We start from the raw sequence: 13,394 nt of genomic DNA on the forward strand, positions 1-13,394 counted from the left end.
CACGATGTAAAAGCCAAGTGACAGATGTAAAACGACAGAGAGAAAGCAGGTCTGCATGCTAGCCAGGAGCATGGAACTGGAAGTGACATGCAATATTGATGTAGAAGCCAAGGTAGATAGTAGGGGAAAAAACAACATGAGAACGGCATTAAGGTTATATAAGAATCATCTCTAGAAGATGTACGTTGCATGATAGGCAATAGGGAGCCACTGCATTTTCTTGAGGGGGAAATGAATACCCAGGAAAGCTGGTTTCTTACTGTATTTTGTCATTAAACTGACTCTGTAAATGCAGTGACATCAATCTTTCCAAGGAAGGAAATAGAAGTTGAAGGCTGATGGTCTTCATGTCTGTGTGTAACCAGGGAACATGAAGGAAAAGCAAACGATTTCTTTCTTTGTTTTCTAGACACATGGTTCAGTGGCTCAGTGTTTTCCTTCACTTCACTCATTCCTTCTAATTAAAATTTAGATATAAAATAATGACCATCTTCAAGCCCGTTAGTCATTCTACCTGAATATGGCCCTAGATGTTGAAAATTAACAAAACAGGAGAGGAAGACCTATTTTTAATAAGATATTTGCAACTTGAAGGCTTCCTGTTAACAGGGGTGTTTCCCATCCTGTCCACATCTCTTAATAAGGTTCTCATTAAATTTTCTTCTAAAAAGAAGCTTTTGAATATATGTGTTTCCTGTTGGAATGCTGACTGATATAAAGCCTCTAGTCAAAGTTCTAGGAAGAATTTTATTTAAAAAAAAAAAAAGAAGCTATCCTAAATGAAAGAGAATAGGTATATTTTTTATACAAAATGATGTATGTGGCGTATTTTACTTTTCACACTGGTCAAGGTGAACTTCTCCCAGCCTACATTGAGCACAGGATCCCCTAGGATCTTACTTCCCCTAGGATCCTACTTCACCTAGGATCCTACTTCCCCTAGGATCCTACTTCACCTAGGGTGGAGAAGCTAAGAGTAAAGGTTAAGCTCATTGTTCCTCCAGGTCTATGAATTCCTGAATTAAGCAGGTGACCTGAATTAAGCAGGTGACCTGAATTAAGCAGGAAAAGATGCCTGAGGAGTGGAGCCAATGCCCAGCGTCAGACCACTTCCCTGGAAACTCACCTCTGGGGCCCAAACTGTTAAATGGTCTGACTTTCATTAAAGTTTGGGCCTCAATTGGTAAAATATTGTCCTGGCCTCGTTCTTTTCGCCTCTTTCCCATCCATCCCTCAGCTTCTCTGCCAGGACCTGGTTCACTGTAGCTGCTGGCAGCAACATCGGGGCTCTTTTATTTTTATTTATTTATTTATTTATTTATTTATTTATTTATTTATTTATGTATGTTAGCACAATGCATTAGTTCCATCTAAATCCCAAAGTATTGCTTCATATGGTGTCATCAGAGAAGTAACTTCAAAGTACATATTAATATACTTAGATTAGATTAAAACACCAGCAAGGTCTTCTTATTCTCATCTCATAAGCTTATTTTATTACCAGGCATGGTGGTATTGAAAGGATAGAAAATACAGCCTCACTCTCTGATGACCCCAAGAAGTCAGAAGTTTAAAATGCTATCTCCTCCAAAGAAACTCTAACTCCAGCCTTCTAAGGAGCCCCAAACACTTCACATTCCAGAGCCCGCTCTTTGTGCTCTTTGTTAGAAACTAGGTAAAAGGTCACATTCCAGAGCCCGCCCTTTGTTAAGAGCTAGGCAAAAAGGCCTTGAATAGGTGATCCTGGCCCCAGAAGGTAACTATGAGCTAATTATTTGCTTATCTTGCTTCTGTAAACTGCTTACGCCATTACCCACATCCAGGAGTTAACACAGCTATAGACCTCCAAGTAAATAGGAAACTAATTGGTCCACAGAGCGAGGGCTCTGATAATTTAAACTGATTGGCCTAAAAACTATAGAGCGGTACAAATTGATTGGTTCACACTAAGTGGGCTCTCGATGCTAGGGAATGATTGGTTTGTGATTCGCAGGCTTTGTTGTAAACTTATAAAAGCTGTCGCAGTTCTGCACTTGGGGTCCACAGTCCTCTACCCCTGCATAGTGTATGGCTGTGGAACCAACCCAGAATTCTGGAATAAAAAATCCTCTTGTTATTGCAACGAGACTGTTTCTCGTGAGTGATTTGGGCGTCGCCTTCTGAGGCATGGGGCGCTGGGTTGCCCTTGGTTTTGGGGGGTCTTACAGTATATACTGTTAATACCAGCACTCAGGAAGTAGAGACAGGCCAATCCCACATTTGAGGCTATAGAGTAAGTTGTAGGACAGCTAGGGCTACACAGAGAACATCCATCTCAAAAACCACCACTAACACCAACAGTTATTTCATGCAAATATGTGTTTCATTTTGAGTTGTATGTTAACATTATTTTAAAATAGAATAACATAATTGCTCTTATTAAGGATTAATGACCCAACTATGCTTTGAAACATAAAATAAAAAGTTTTCCTGAAGAAAAAGTGACCTTTTCTCATTAAGTATTCTGTCATTTTTTTTGTAGTCTCAGAATTAGTACTTTCAAACCTATTCAGTGAACTTTTGGCATTTATTTTAACTGTGGGCAAATATTAAATTCTCCCCAGAAATGAGCCCATTGGGACCTATATTTAGTAAATGATAAAAGCTGGAATTTATCTATAGAAGTCATTATTATGTTAAAAGTTTCCTACATGACTTCATTTAGGTACATAAACCTATGTTGTTATTTTTATTGTTTCAATTTCAAACATACGAAACTACTTGTTTCCCTTTTGTGATGGTTTGAGTGAGAATGACCTCCTACAAGCTTATAAGTATGAATGCTTGGACCCTACCTAGTTTATGGAACTTTTTAGGAGGTGTGGCCTTGTTAGAGTAGGTGTGTCATTGTGAATAAGTTTTGAGACTTCAAAAGACTCCCATCAGTTCTAATGTGCCCTCTCTGCCTTGTGCCTGTGGAACAGGATATGAATTCTCAGTTCATCCTGCTACCATGCCTTTGCTTGGCCACTGTAGGCACAAATTTTTTCCAACCTACTTTAATAAGGGTGCAACCTTTTCTCTAGTCCGCCACCCACCAGAGGTAGTGGAAAAGAAAAGTTATTAGGACACGGGAGAAGTAGACCTGTTTAGAAATATTTTTTTTTTGGGGGGGGGGGGCAAGTCCAATCTTTGTTGTCAGGATTTCAGCAGTTCAGTCCAGTAGCAAACACCAAATAGGAATCAGCAGCTGCAGTCCAGTCCCTCTCAGCAGATACCACACACAAACCAGCAAGGTCAGTTCAATCCAGAAGAAAATGTAAGACTCACCAACAGGCCCAAGGCCGCAGAAGAAGCTACAAGAAGCTGGAGGAACCTCACGAGAAGTTCTTTAGTGAGTTTCTCTCAATGGCATCACCATAAGTGGAGCGCAGCAATACAATGTAAAGCGAACCAATACAGGTGTGTTGTTAGCAAAGAATATCCAGGTAGAACAAAGCAAACTAGTAACCAAGCTCCCACTGTCTGTGGACTCATATTTATATTTCTTCTGAACATCACGTGTTTGCTGTAGCAAAACATCCTTTTACCTGTGTCTGCTTCAGGAAAACACTCTTTCACATGATTGCTTCAGCACGACATCTTTTCATAACTGACTTTCCAAAGAAACCAGAAGTTTCCACTTCAGTTCATCAGGTACTCTAACTTTTTAAAACCACAAGCCCAATTAAATGTGTTCTTCTATAAGTTACCTTGGCCATGGTCTTTTGTTCCAGCCATAGAAAAGTAACTAAGACATGCCCCAAAGGTAAGAGGTAGATTGTGATAGATTCAGAACTGTCCAGTACCATAGTCTTGCTTGTGTTTGATAAAGTTTGAAGTTAGGCAATATAAATGTACCTTTTTCCGTTGATTTAGTTATTCTATGCACTATGTATTTCTATTTGATTCTGCTTGCAGATAACTGATATCTCAGCACTGGGATTGGTTCAGCTACTCAAACTAATCTATGCAAGTGTTTCTTCTGAGCTTATTAAACAGGAACAGACTTGTGATTAATCAAGTGCTAATTATTCCTCACTCTTGAAACATATCCTCTTCTTGGTGTTCTTCTTGATATTACCCATATGAGTCTCCACCCAAGCTTATGTTGGGGTATCCTTCCTCCCCCCAAACCTTTCACAGGCTTCTTTCCTTTAGCCACACTCACACACTGTGGAGTGGCCATTTTTCTGGATATTTGAGGGATCACTCTGCTCATCCTACAGTACCTTCTGTAAAACTCTCTCCTTTCTGTGCAATGCTCTGAATACTCTGCCCAGAAGCCATGCCTGCCCCAGTTTCCCACTGGTCTCTTCAATTCAGATAGGCCTCTGATTTCTTTCTTACCATGCTGAGGAATGGAACATGTTTCTAGACAGCAGGCTGGAACAAGACAAGGAACAGTTTATTTTACACCTCTTGGGGACTTTGTTGTTTGTTTGTTGTCCAGTATCTTGATTTTCATTTCATTCCTTCCTATTAGAGATGGCAGTTTCTTTTGTAATTAGCCATTAAAGTGCAAATAGTTTATGTAAGTCCTAGATCGGAATACATCACCTTTTCCCCCTTTCACATACTATGGTGTTAGAGGTGAAAGAACGATGTTATTGTGATCCTCACCACCTTGAATTTTAGCTTTTCATAGTGAAAGATAGAAATGTTAGAATTTGTTTAAGCCATTACCATTTTGGTCTTTGCTAAAAGTAAAGTCTGATTAAGCAATTAATGTGCAAATCCATTCAGCCAAGCAAGTAACTTAGTCGAATTCACAGGAATTGGCAATGATGGAGTTGATTCATGAAATCTGATCTGTCTGTACTAAAAAATCATTATTCAATAGTTTTGCCTATTTTGGTTATGTATGTGTGGCGGTTTGAATATGCTTGGACCAGAGAGTGGCACTAATAGGAGATGTGGCCTTGTTGGAGTAGGTGTAGCCTTGTTGGAGGAAGTGTGTCACTCTTCGGGTGGCCTTTGGGACCCTTCTGCTAGCTTCCTAGGAGACAGGCAGTCTTCTAGCTGTCTTGGATCAATCCATAGAGTTCTCAGCACCTTTTATAGCACCATGTCTGCCTGAATGGTGCCATGTTTGATAATGGACTGAACCTCTGAACCTGTAAGCCAGCCCCAATTAAATGTTGTCCTTTATAAGAGTTGCATTGGTCATGGTGTCTGTTCACAGCAGTAAAACTCTAAGACAGTAGGTATCATTACCACACTTTTAAACATTCACATACTACTTATGTCATTGTTTACTTTAAAATTAGAAACTTTTAAAATCGAGCACTGCCTCTTATAATGACCACTAAATCATAGTTCTGATGTTATTTACATATTTTATCATATTATAATTTATTTTAAAATTATGATATAATATAATTTAATATATCATATAATTACAAATATATAATATATAGTATATTAGAAATACATACTCACTAGTACAAATTTGATATATCTACTAAAATATATTATTATAGATTATTAGTCTATATAATAATATATATTACAATCTATTAGTTTTATTTGTAGTTATATTCGTGAAACTTTTTGTCAGACACAACAGAGGAAAGACACTAAGAATATTCATAGAAGTTTATAGAAACAAGTAATAGAAAATTGTACAAATATCCATCAAATGAAAAATAGACAATTATCTAGCCATAAAGCAATGAAAATTCCTGGAGAAAATGTATATAGAGACAACAGAAAATTTCATGTCCATTGTAATTAAGACTCTATTCCCCAAAGAAACCTTCAACAGAACCCCATAACATAGAAATGAGGGGTAGCCTATAGGGTAAAAAGACCCATCAATGTCCATTTTTAGAAAAAGCAAGAGAAATAAAGGTCCCAAAGATGTTTGCTTTAATAAGCACCTAATGCCAGATGCCTAATACTGTTTTGTGTAGGTTAAATGCTATTTCTGTGCCATCCATAATGTCTGTTTCATTAAAACCCTTTTGATACTCTGGAAAATTGTCTGTAATATAATTATCACTTTAAGAAAACACTTTTTAGGTTGTCCTGGGTTCCTCTGTGTAAGGCGAGTAAATATGAATCATTTGAGTTATCTGTAACTCAAATGATTCCACTTGTTTTTCTGAACAAGAAATAAAGTTCTAAAAGCCTTTGAAGCAGAGATACTCCCACCCACTGGTAATTTGAATATATACTGTAGATTCTGAATCGTTATCTGTAGGGTGTCTTTTTCTTAGTAGATAGATGTTAAGACAATTCTTCATTGAATTATTTGCTCAAATAGTTGAGGAAAACTAAAACAAATTACTTGGAAAGATGAAATTTAATTGACATCAGGGATACTTATACCACATCATCAAAAAAAATCATGGCAATATCAGTAAGTGCCTTTTAAATTAAATGACAAATTGGAAGTGTTTAACAACATATGGTCTCTTTTCCTTGACATATATGATTAAGAATATATCTTTTTATCAAAATGTAAAATACCATCTGGCAAAAGTAACAATTATTCTATTGGCTTTATACATTAAATTAATTCACTGTACTTTAAAATGTAAATATTTTCCTTTTTTTTCTTTTCCTTGTGCTGGATCTATATTTATTTATAATACAAACTGCATAACTCAAAAAACTATAATTAGGCATAACAATTAAAACCAATTTTGAATTTTGAACAGAAAGCATTCTTTAAATTCATACCAAACATTTCTTAAAATTTTAAATGGCAACAGCCCTTTTTTAAAACATTCATTATTATAAAGCAGGGTTAATGAAAAATTTACTATTATAACTTAAGAGGCAGGCCATCAGACCTGCATTTGAGAGTAGTTGTCTGTTAAACTCTTTAAAATAGGAAGTATTTTTTTTAATAAAGTCAGGGGTCAGTGCATCTTATGGTTTTGAACATGCATGTAGTAATGGTAACAATCCAATCATTCAATAGACATGCCAAATTCAGAGGATACTAAATAAGCAACAAAGTTCCTCTCTGACAAAACACAATGTACACTATAGATTCAGTGATGTGAACTTTCAGCAACATAAGTTTTAGGAAGCATGTTAAATATAATCCTTTATGTTACAGTGTTCTTAAAACCATAATGGGCCTAACTTAAAAGAGAATCTGTTATCATTGGTGTATAATATTCCTATCAGATATGTTGCAATAAAAGTTTTGTTGTTTGCTTTTAAAGAATTTATTATTTCAAGAGGAATTTTATTTTTATTTTAAATGTGCTCAGTGCTTTAAAATATTCTTTTTAGGTAGAAGAGAATAGCTGGATAAATATGTCTAGGATTGGATATTAAATTTTAATTTCTACTCTTGACCAGAGTATCTTTTCTTCTTTAAAAGATACTAAAAAAAACCATAAAATGTAGATCAAAGGCAGTATCTTAGTCGGGGTTTCTATTCCTGCACAAACATTATGACCAAGAAACAAACTGGGGAGGAAAGGGTTTACTCAGCTTACATTTTTTACAATTAATTTATTTATTTTATGTAAGTATACTGTAGCTGTCTTTAGACACACCAGAAGAGGGCATCAGATTTCATTACGAATGGTTGTGAGCCACCATGTGGTTGCTGGGATTTGAACTCAGGACCTCTGCAAGAGCAGTCAGTACTCTTTACTTCTGAGCCATCTCTCCAGCCCACAACTTACATTTCCACATTGCTGTTCATTACTAAAGGAAGTCAGGGCTGGAACCCAAGCAGGTCAGGAAGCAGGAGCTGATGCAGAGACCATGGAGGGATGTATTCTTACTGGCTTGCTTCCCCTGGCTTGCTCAGCCTGCTCTCTTATAGAACCCAAGAACACCAGCCCAAAGGTGGTACCATCCACAAGGGGCTCTCCCTCCTTGATCACTAATTGAGAAAATGCCTCACAGCTGGATCTCATGGAGGCACTTCCCCAACTGAAGCTCCTTTCTACTTGATAACTCCAGCCTGCATCAAGTTGACACACCAACCCAGTCAGCACAGGCAGGTTAAGTAAATCAAGGTTTATAAGTGGGGATATAGGAGATTACACAAGATGCAGTAGATTGATCATCCCCACCCCCGAAATGCAGGATTCAGTGTGGGGGTAGTGAGGAGAGAAAGAACAACAGATAAGAGGAACTATATAGGTTTGAAGATCCTAAAAAGCATGAAAAAAAGGCATGATTTAAATAAACTGAACCTATTTTCAGTTTGATGAACCCAAAGATTCAGTCTGATGAGTCCTACAAACCACTGCCATAGTAAATATATATTCTTTCTTCCCTTGATTAAGCCTGCTAGTAAGACCCACTATGTAAAGTTTTTACTTTTGTTAATGTATTTTCAATTCTCTAACTGATGTTTTTAAAATAATTGTTACTTTTTAAAATAATTTTAAGGATTTTTTTTTTGTGTGTGTGTGTGACAGAGTATCATTATGTAGCCCTGGAACTCTGTTATGTTAACCAGGCTGGTCTAGAACTAACAGAGTTCCACCTCTTTCTCTCCATCCCCTTCCCCCCTCTCCCTCCCCCCCTCCCTCCTCCTCTTTCTCCTCTTCCTCCTTGTCTTAGTCAGGGTTTCTATTCCTGCACAAACATCATGACCAAGAAGCAAGTTGGGGAGGAAAGGGTTTATTCAGCTTACACTTCTGCATTGCTGTTCATCACAAAAGGAAGTCAGGACTGGAACTCAAGCAGGGTTGGAAGCAGGAGCTGATGCAGAGGCCATGGAGAGATGATTCTTACTGGCTTGCTTCCCCTGGCTTGCTCAGCCTGCTCTCTTATAGAACCCAAGACTACCAACTCAGAGATGGTACCACCCACAAGGGGCCCTCCTCCCTTGATCACTAATTGAGAAAATGCCCCACAGCTGGATCTCATGGAGGCACTTCCCCAACAGAAGCTCCTTTCTCTGTGATAACTCCAACCTGTGTCAAGTTGACACACAAAACCAGTCAGTACACTCCTCCTCCTCCTCCTCCTCCTCCTCCTCCTCCTCCTCCTCCTCCTCCTCCTCCTCCTCCTCCTCCTTCTCCTCCTCCTCTTCTTCTTCTTCTGTGCTGGGATTAAAGGGGAGTACCCTCATTTTAGTTAGTTTTACTAATTTCTGATGTTCTCTTTTCCCTTACTTTTAGTTCTTCAGAAATGGTTTCCATTAGCTTTTTTTTAACACATTACAAAGTTCCATTATGTAATGGATGAGTACTCTGGACTCTGAACACATTAAAAACTCATTTTAGGGACTGGAAATGTGGCTTGGTGGTTAAGTATATTTGTTGCTCTTCCAGGAGATGAATTCCCTTTCCAGTGCCCAAAGCCCGGAAAGCCACAACTGTCTGTAACTCTAGCCATGTGTGATCTGGTACCCTCTTTTGGCCTCTGAAGGCACCTGCACAGAAGTAGCATTCATTCACACAGGCACACTTATATACATAAACAAAAATAATAAAAATAAATCTTTACAAATTATCCTTCTACTATAGAAACTTGCTAAAATATTTGCAAATACACATATAGATGAGGTTTAATTGTGTTACCGTACAATACAGAGTAGTACCCTGACTAGACACCACATGCTAACACATAAACATCAGCAAGTGTCACCTCTTTTCCAACTTTTGGCCAATGGATTCATATGTACCAACACCCAAGGATTGCAGCCTATTCCCCAGAACTTGACAGTCTGAACTGTTGTTGAAGAGTCCACATACTGGACACAAAGAACACAGAGAAACCAAGCTGGTACTCACCTGGAAGCTTCATTCCTATTGGCTAACTTTCTTGGTGCTAAAAGATGCAATGACCCAGCCCTGAACATTGCAAGCTACAAAAACAATTGGCCTGACAAGATATTCCATCTGATGCAATAATGGTATGAATGTTATGAGAGTAACCAACACTTTCTGATTATATCTAAGGTCTGTTCTATTAGACAGAACTCATACCTAGAACTGTTAAAGGGTCCAAGAACTGTGTCTAGGTAGGTCATAGGCTTTAAGAAAGAACTCAATCCTGTTATTCTGCTAAATGGACATAGTGATGACTTCTAATACTGTTAGGTCATAGCATAGATCAGAGCATATCCCAACCTTCATCAGAGATGCTTCTTGTAGTAGATGCCAGTTAACACAGAGCCTCTCCATGAGACAATGCACGGGAGTCTGTGGAGTGCTCAGCCTTCAATCATACATTCATATCTCATCCCTTCCTCCAAGGCTCAGGGTCTTTTCAGAAGAGTAGATATGAGAGATTGCCAGCAGCAGAGGTGGTGGATCAAAGAAACTGTTTTCTAGACGCCACTGGGCATTTGCACATATGAATTCATAGTGATGTGACAACATGCATAAGATCTAAGCAAGCTCAAGCCAGACAAAATCCCAGCATAGTGGTGGGAAGATAGGTACCAGATCCTACCACTAGCAAAGGAAAGGGAGAGGAAGAGACAGTTTTCTTTAATTATGTATCCCTGATAGGTCAACCACATTCCCAAGTCTAGTTGGGCAACACAGACTGGCCTAGATGGGGAAGAGCAGTTCCAGGTTGGGAGGAGGAGCTGGGAAGCGAATATGTTTTTTATTTTCATCTCCAACAGATTTATTTTTAAAGGAATGACCTCAGGGAGAAAAAAATGGTACAGAAGTATGGACTAGAACGTAAATACAAATGTAAGCTGTTTTACTACTTTTATAACCACAAACTGTACATAGATTGATGCTCTGTACAAAACACAACAGATTGAAACGAGGTGTTCCCCTAGCAAGGCTGAAGATTCGGTGTGTGGTATTTGGAGTTTAGGATGCAGTCCTCGTCTTTTGGATGCATCACAGGGTGTTTGGCACAAGTCCATGCTTTTAACCAGATTTGAACAGCAGAATGGTCACCTGACCCAGGTAGAAGTAGATGAAGTGTTTGGTTTCTTATGTCACGAAACTACCGAAGTTTCGGCCCACAATGCAGTGCCAGGTAGGGTTGTACTTCTTGTCAAACTCCTTCTCAGTACGGCTGCAATATCCTTCTCTGCGTTGTTCTTCTCCAATGCCTGAGTAGGGCACTCCATAGAGTCCTGTTGCATTTCTTCCGACATGTCTGCATTTTTGATCACCGCCTTCTGGTCGCACATGATTACTCTGGAGCAGGGGCCAGCGGGCTGCTGCGAACTCCCGGGGAAGATGCAGCTGCAGCTGCAGCAGCAGAGGACAGCTGGTCGCTACAGGAACAGTGGTGTATCTCGCGAATATGTTTAATGTTTATTAATTCTCTGAGAATTAATACAAATACTGTTTTAAAATGTGTATGTTTATGTATGCACGTGAATGGGGTGCTCTTGGGAGAAAAGAAGAGGTCGCTGAATCTTCTGGGGGTGAAGTTACAAGCGGTTGTATGTGAGCAGCCCATTGTGGTTGCTGGGAAATGAACTAGGGTCTTCTGGAAGGGCAGCAAAAGCAAGAGTGCTAAGTTGCTGAGCCACCTCTCCGGGCCAGGTAAGTCTTAACCATTGTCTTAGGGTTTTACTGCCATGAACAGACACCATGACCAAGACGGCTCTTTTAAAGATAACATGTAATTAGAGCTGACTTACAGGTTCAGTCCTTTATCATCAAGGTGGGAACACAGCAGCATCCAGGCAGGCATGGTACAGGAAGAGTTGAAAATTCTACATGTTCATCTGAAGGCTGCTAGCAGAATTACTGACTTCCAGGCAGCTAATATGAGGGTGTTAAAGCCCACACTCACAGTAACACACCTACTCAAACAAGGCCATACCTACTCCCACAGAGCCACATGTATTAATAGGGCCACTCCCTGGGGCAAGCATATGGGACAAACCATCACAATCATATTGTGAGTAATAACCGTATTCCTTGTGAGTTTTACTAAAGGGAAATGATTCTGTAATCCGTTCTCTTCCACCATTCAGTTTTGATTCAGGAATGCTTTTTTTTTTTAATTAGAAACACTTTAAAGATGCATTTAAACATATTTGCGAAAGTGAGAGTAATCCATAAACATAGTTGAGTGACCTAAACGGAGATTGCATCTAGACCCAGGGTGTGATATAAACTTGCCAAAGTTAATTTCTTGAGTAACTTTGTTTTGAAATCACAAAGATAAAAGGTCGTTTATTGTTTAATTATGCAGAGAAGTAGTTTTTTCAACAAGTACTGAAACAGCAGAAAACAAGAGGCAGGAACACTGGAAAAACGTCCAATTTCCTTGAGATCTATAACCCTTTTTAAGCAGTGAAGGCACAAAGAGGTAAACTCGGATGCGGAGTCTGTTTATTTCTAGGCATCTCCCCTTCCACCCTTTAATTTTTGCTTTTCAAGTGACCAAGACAACATTAATTCAAGATTTTACTTTTTGAGAAAGGCCACAAAGGCGAAGGACAGAACCAGGCAGATGCTAAGCTCCACAACGCTAACGCCTCTAAAATTTCCAAAGCAGGGAGACCTCTGTGAAGCAAGATTGGCGCTGGGAGAAAACCAGGAGGGCGGAGCAGCCCGCCTGACTTCCGCCTCCCCGGGCCTGGAACCAGCGGCGGCCTGCGCGTGCGCCGTGCGCTCCCCCGCCCCCAGCCGGCTCCGCTCCCCGGCGGACTCCAATTGGCGGTAGAGGAAAGGAAGCCTAAGGAAGCCGGGAACCCGGAAGTACTTCTCAGCAGAGGCCTGGGCGACTCTTTTGAATGGAATCGGGCTGATTCATCGCCGGTTCTCCGAGCCAGGTCCTTGTTGAGTGTGAGGCGCTGCCCTCGCCGCCGCGTCGCCACAAGGCCAGGTAGGATGCAGACTGCGACTTCTCTTCTGACGGCCTCAGCCGAGCCCCGAGGCGGGCCTGGGACGTCCGGGAGCCTGCCTCGCTAGGCCGCCGCAAGCCTTGGGCTTTCCTGAGTCACGTTGCCCAGCCAGGTTGCCGGTGGAGTCCGGGGCCTGATGGGGAGCGCGGGCCCCTCGTTCCTCCCTTCCCTCACCTCCGGGTCTCTGGCAGGGCCAGGTCTGGATGTCATCTTGCAAACGTTTCTGCTTTCTCCTAGCTTGGGAACCTTTAACCCATCAACTGGCAGAACCCGTTGTGGTCTACTTGTGTTCGTCTTTAGTTCCTCCTGTATTGAAAAACTTCCAGTCTAGGGGAGAAAAGGAGTGAGGGTGGGTCGAATTTCGGGAGAGTGCATGTTCGCTTAATTGTTTGTCCTGGTAGCTTTAAAACCTTCAGAGAAGCATTACTTTTCATCCTGAATGTTTTCAGAATAAAGTTAGGTTATTCCTGCTAAGCTATTACTTCTATTGCTCCACTCGTGTACTGGTCTGTGAATTGATTACATTTCCATTTTTGAGAAAAGTAGAAATCTGCTAACGCTGCTGTGGGTTATTGGAACTCCTTTTACTGTGTGTCGAGCTCAGTGTCTG

The 13,394-nt window shown here is 40.2% G+C and overlaps 1 protein-coding gene and 1 pseudogene across 1 annotated transcript in view; one reads left to right on the plus strand and one right to left on the minus strand.

Annotated features, from left to right (window-relative positions):
- Positions 1-10,837: 10,837 nt before the first annotated feature.
- LOC127684177 (dynein light chain 1, cytoplasmic-like) lies at positions 10,838-11,110 on the minus strand (annotated as a pseudogene).
- A 1,464-nt stretch (positions 11,111-12,574) lies between these two features.
- Psmd14 (proteasome 26S subunit, non-ATPase 14) overlaps positions 12,575-13,394 on the plus strand; it is an 87,864-nt gene continuing 87,044 nt past the window's right edge. Inside the window, exon 1 of the mRNA XM_052182568.1 lies at positions 12,575-12,765. The gene's annotated coding sequence lies outside the window, so the exon portion shown is untranslated. The remainder of the gene's footprint in view (positions 12,766-13,394) is intronic.

The sequence above is a fragment of the Apodemus sylvaticus genome, chromosome 5 (genome assembly GCF_947179515.1).
Source record: "Apodemus sylvaticus chromosome 5, mApoSyl1.1, whole genome shotgun sequence".
Classification (NCBI taxonomy): domain Eukaryota; kingdom Metazoa; phylum Chordata; class Mammalia; order Rodentia; family Muridae; genus Apodemus; species Apodemus sylvaticus.